This window comes from Myotis brandtii, unplaced genomic scaffold (genome assembly GCF_000412655.1).
Source record: "Myotis brandtii unplaced genomic scaffold, ASM41265v1 scaffold74, whole genome shotgun sequence".
NCBI classification, from domain to species: Eukaryota; Metazoa; Chordata; class Mammalia; order Chiroptera; family Vespertilionidae; genus Myotis; species Myotis brandtii.
The window spans coordinates 783,929-789,521 of NW_005370944.1; positions in this window are offsets into that span (position 1 = coordinate 783,929).

Sequence of the window (5,593 nt, forward strand, 5' to 3'; positions counted from 1 at the left end):
AAGAAGAACAAGAAGAAGAAGAAGAAGAAGAAGAAGAGACAAAAAAATACAAAGAATAAAAATGGCAACAAATACATGTCTATCAACAATTGAATCTAAAGATCAAAATAAATGAACAAGAAATGTAATGAGGCTGGTCCGAGTGCAGTGGTGTCTTACAACTAATTGATCACAGCCAGTTACAGATTTCTTTGTTCCTTCTCCACTCCCACTGCTTCACTAAAAAAAAAAAAAAAAGAAATGTAATGAAAAAAATAAAATGATGAATAAAATAGAACCAGAAGCATGGAAGCATGGAGCAGACTGACAAATCTTAGAGGGAAGTGGGGAAAAGGGGTGGGAAGAGATTAACCAAAGATCTTACCTATGGACACAGACAGTTAGGTGGTGAAGACCTGGGGTGGGGTGGGAACCAGGTGGAAGGGGACATCTATAATAATCTCAACAATAAAGATTTTTAAAAATTAAAAAGATAAGAAATAGCCCAGCCAGTGTGGCTCAGTAGTTTTGCATTGACCTATGAACCATGAGGTCCCAAATTGATTCCTGGTCAGAGCACTTGCTGGGGTTTCAGTCTCAATCCCCAGTAGGGGACGTGCAAGAGGCAGCCAATCAATGATTCTCTCTCATCATTGATGTTTCTCTCTCTCCCTCTCCCTCTGTGAAATCAATAAAAATAATTTTTTTAAAAAATACAAGAAATATGTGTTGGCAAGAATATGGAGAAAAAGGAACTCTCGTGAACTGTTGGTGGGAATGTACTTTGGTGCAGCCACTATAGAAAACAGTATAGAACTACTGTATGACCCAGCAATTCCACTTCTGGGTATTTAACCGAAGACAAGGAAATACTGACTCAAAAAGATGCCCATCGCTGTGTTTACTGCAGCATTGTTTACAATATAGAAACAACCTAAATGTTGATTTATGGATAAATGGGGGGAAATTTGTATATATAATATACAACTCAGTCAATAAAGTAACATGAATTATTCTTATTTAGCCATAAAAAAGAATTAAGTTTTCCAATCTGTAACAACATGGATGAAACCTGAGGCATTATACAAAGTGAAATAAGTCATATAGAGAAAGACAAATATCATATGATCTCACTTATATATGTAATGTAAAACACAAAATAAATTCATAGATGCAAAGAACAGATTGGTGGTTGCAGGAAGGAGGAATGGATGAAGGGAATCAAAAGATACAAAAAATTTTTAAATATATTTTTATTGATTTCAGAGAGAAATGGAGATGGAGAGAGATAGAAACATGAATAATGAGAGAGAATCATCCCTGCACACCACCCAGTGGGGATCAAGCCTGCAACCTGGGCATGTGCCCTGATCAGGATTTGAACTCTGTTCTTCGGGTTCATAGGTTGACGCTCAACCATTGAGCCATGCCGGCCAGGCAAAAGATATAAAATTTCAGATATAAAATAATTACCATGGGATGTAAATGTACAACATTATGACTATAGTTAATAATACTATACTTCATATTTGAAAGTTACTAAGAGCGTAGATCTTAAAAGTCATTATCTGCCCTGGCCGGTTTGGCTCAGTGGATAGAGCGTCAGCCTGCGGATTTAAGGGTCCCAGGTTCGATTCTGGTCAGGGGCATGTACCTTGGTTGCAGGCACATCCCCAGTGTGGGGGTGTGCAGGAGGCAGCTGATCGGTGTTTCTCTCTCATCGATGTTCTAACTCTCTATCCCTCTCCCTTCCTCTCTGTAAACAATAAAATATATATATTTTTAAAAGTCGTTATCATGAGAAAAAAAAGAAAAAGAATTTTGTAACTATGTATGATTATGGATGTTAACTAGACTTACTGTGGTGATCATTTTGCAATGTATACAAATACTGAGTCATTCTGTTGTACATCTGAAACTAATATCATGTTATATTATGCTATCCCATATAATAAAAGCCCAGTGACCGAACTTGGAATGACCAGAAAAACCAGTCGACCAGTCGCTATGATACGCACTGACCACTAGGGGGCAGACGCTTAACACAGGAGCTGCCCCCTGGTGGTCAGTGCACTCCGACAGTGGGAGCGCCGCTCAGCTGAGCGTGATAAGCAGCTGCTACCGCAGCCGGAGCAGCCACTCAGCTGACCGGGATGAGTGGTACTCCCACAGCGGGCCGATCCCCACAGGCCATGCCCCCCACCAGTGCACAAATCCCGTGCACTGGGCCTCTAGTACCTCAATAAAAAATATTTCACCACTATTCCCCATCACTTTTTTTGCTTAATCACAGGTTCTTACCAGTGGACAGCAGAACAAGAATTCTCAACTGATAATGAAGATTCATCTGTCCCAGAACTAGAGAAAGGTTAGGGAATGGATGGGATGCCCATGATCTGAAGCCAAACGTAAAGGATGTGACTGCCCAATGGGAACAGAAGGGCCTGGAAGCCAGGGTGGGAATTTCCCTCCACTCCATCCTATCCTACCTCCAACAACAAAGAATAAAAGAAGACTGGGAATCAAAAAGTAGGAGGCACCTTCTCTGTCCTGTTCATCATTAGATCTGTAGGGTCTCACATAGCACCTGCCCCACCTTAGATGAATAAAACTTTGCTGAATGGAGGAGCTAAGGCTCTCCAATCCAGCAGGGGTGCCAGCACAGTCATTCTGGGTTAAGGTCTGAGTAGATGAGGTGAGGAATAGGGGCTTTGTGCCGTGTACTGTGGCAGTTCTTGTCCTGGAGACTTATCCCCTTGAGCCTAGGCTTTATTCTTTGTTGTTTGTTTTGGGGAGTTGGGAGTAATTTATTTTTTCTTCAATTCCTAGTGATCATCATATCTTAAACAGAAAAGAGAGCTGTCCAGCCAAGTGAGAGAATAAACGTGAAGTACTTGGAATACCATGTAAGCTGTGTAAAGTTAAATTTCTTGGTGCCAGTCCAAGCACTTGACAATTTAACCTCATAATAGATTAGACAGTTATATAATCATTCCCATTTCTCAGCTAAAGGAACGGAGATGTAAGGAGCTTAAATAATTTGATAGTAAGTGATAGAGCAAATAATCTGGAGTCAGGGTCCATGTTCAATCACATAGCAATGAACTGAGCACTAACAATGGGAGATTGAGGAGGGGCATGAATGAGGGCACTCACTCTTTTTTGCTAAAAGTTCCTGAAGATTTTCTAACATCAAATAGGTTTTGATCACATTTTCTTTGGCCTTTGATGAGGTCCCCATCAGTTTAACAGGCAGTATAGCCACGAGAAAAGCCATTTCTTTGGAGTCTACAGGGAGCTGGATTCAAATTCCAGGTTTACCACTTAACTAGTGAAATTGACCAAATCTAAGCCTTATTGCATAACAGGAGTAACAACCACTTCATTGGGAGGTCAGAAAAGTTAAATATTAAATTGCCCAGCCTGTGACCTATGAAACAGGAGGTCACAGTTCAATTCCTGGTCAGAGCATATGCTCGGGTTGCAGGCTCCATCTCCAGTAGCGGGTGTGTTTCTCTCTCCCTCTCCCTTCCTCTCTGAAATCAATAAAAATATTTTTTAAAATTAAGTTAAACCATATGAAATTGCTGTTTCTGGAAGTCAAAACAGAGGTGGAATCTAACAAAATAGTTAGCATTCCTTTGTGCCTCTAATTTTTAAAAAACTCCAGCTCTAAATTCTGTTCTCCTATGCTGCCTAAGGTATAGTCTAGCTCAGTGATGGCGAACCTTTTGAGCTCGGCGTGTCAGCATTTTGAAAAACCCTAACTTAACTCTGGTGCCGTGTCACATATAGAAATTTTTTGATATTTGCAACCATAGTAAAACAAAGACTTATATTTTTGATATTTATTTTATATATTTAAATGCCATTTAACAAAGAAAAATCAACCAAAAAAAATGAGTTCACGTGTCACCTCTGACACGCGTGTCATAGGTTCGCCATCACTGGTCTAGCTCAACTGTTTGTATCACCCTTAGGGCTCAGAAGTTGCATTTGACTCCCAACAGCCTTAGGAGACTCATTAGTTCCTACAAGGATCTGGGACTTCTTTCCAACTAGCTACAAGCACATCCCTTGGGGGCCAGAGAAGTCAAGAGCCATTGTGGCACAATAGTAAGAAGCTAGGAAAATTTCTGGGCAAGTAGAAGGGGAAACTGAGAAAATTAAACAAGGCCAAACAAGTTTGTGCAGCTTGCAGCCAGCTTGTAGCAAGACCTTACCTTCCCCAAAGGACGCTTGAGAGCAAATGGTTAATACCTCTCCTCCCAAACCAAAGAATACAGGAAAGGCGGGGGGGGGGGGGGATTCACCCACTGAACAAAGAAGTCACAAGATAAAATAACCAGATGTTCTCATAAATTCTGGGAAAAGCTACAACAAAGTAAAAGGGGGACCTTAAAATTTAGTCTGTTGCCCAAAATATCCAGGCAGGAACCTATAGAAGGGCAAAAACCGCTTGAACCCCATGGGGCAGTGTGCTCAGTTTAGCCGAGTGACTGCTTGAGCTATATGCCAAGTTTATCCTATATAATAAAAGGCTAATATGCAAATTGTCTCCTCTGGAGTTCAACCCACCTAGAGTTCGACAGCTCACTATGAGGTGTGCTGATCACCAGGGGGTGATGCGGGAGGAAAGAAGGCCCCAGCCAGCAGCCAGGAGGAAGAAGGCTCCCATTGGCCCTGATCGGTGGCCAGGCCTAGGGACCCTACCTATGCACAATTTTCGTGCACCAGGCCTCTAGTCTTTAATAGAGTTGCTTGCCTTGCTTCCTTAATAAATGTGCTTGCTTTGCTTCAACACTGATGTCTGTCACTCCTTTGAAATCTTTCTTACAGCCCAGAACGGGATATCCTTCTCCCTCCCACTCAGAGGGCTGACCCTTAACACCATGACAGCTCCATGCCTTACCTACCACACACAGACTCAGTGCACCCTTCTGTTTACAGCCTATTTTACCCTTGTTTGTCGCTGCTGTAGGGTTAGTGAGGTTGGTTCCATTTTCAAATGTAGAAACTGAGGCCTAAAGAGGGTCTGGCCTCGTCCAAGGTCTCAGACAACCCCTGGTGTTGGAAGTAACGTGATTTTGGCATTAAATCAGCCCAGGCACTGCCTCTAGTTATGACCTCCGCAAGGTCCTTGAATCTCTCTCCGAACTGTTTCCTTTTATGGAGAAAAGCGCTAATACCTTTCTCATACAGTTCTTTTCCATTCAACCCAGGCGCTCTCCGCCGGTCCTTGAGGGGTCCGGCTGTGGCAATATGATCCGCGACACATGCGGAGACCACGTGCGCGCAGGGGCACACCCCAACTCTCCATAAACATCAACATTTGATTGTTACTAGAGACAGAACCAGCCACGACAATCCCAAATTCAGACCTACTACAAGTACCGAAATGCGACGGAAAGGAGCGACCGAAATTACCCCGCCCCGGAAGAGCGGACCGGATGGCCACGCCCTCCGTGGGCGGGGCCGGAAGCTCTGCGGCTACAATCCGCGCCTGCTCGCCGCCATCTTGTTCAAAGAGAGCACCTCCCTTCGTTCCTTAGTCTTTAGGCGGGACTTGGCGAGGCCATGGCGACTGAGGAGCGCGGCGGGGCACGGCCTGCGG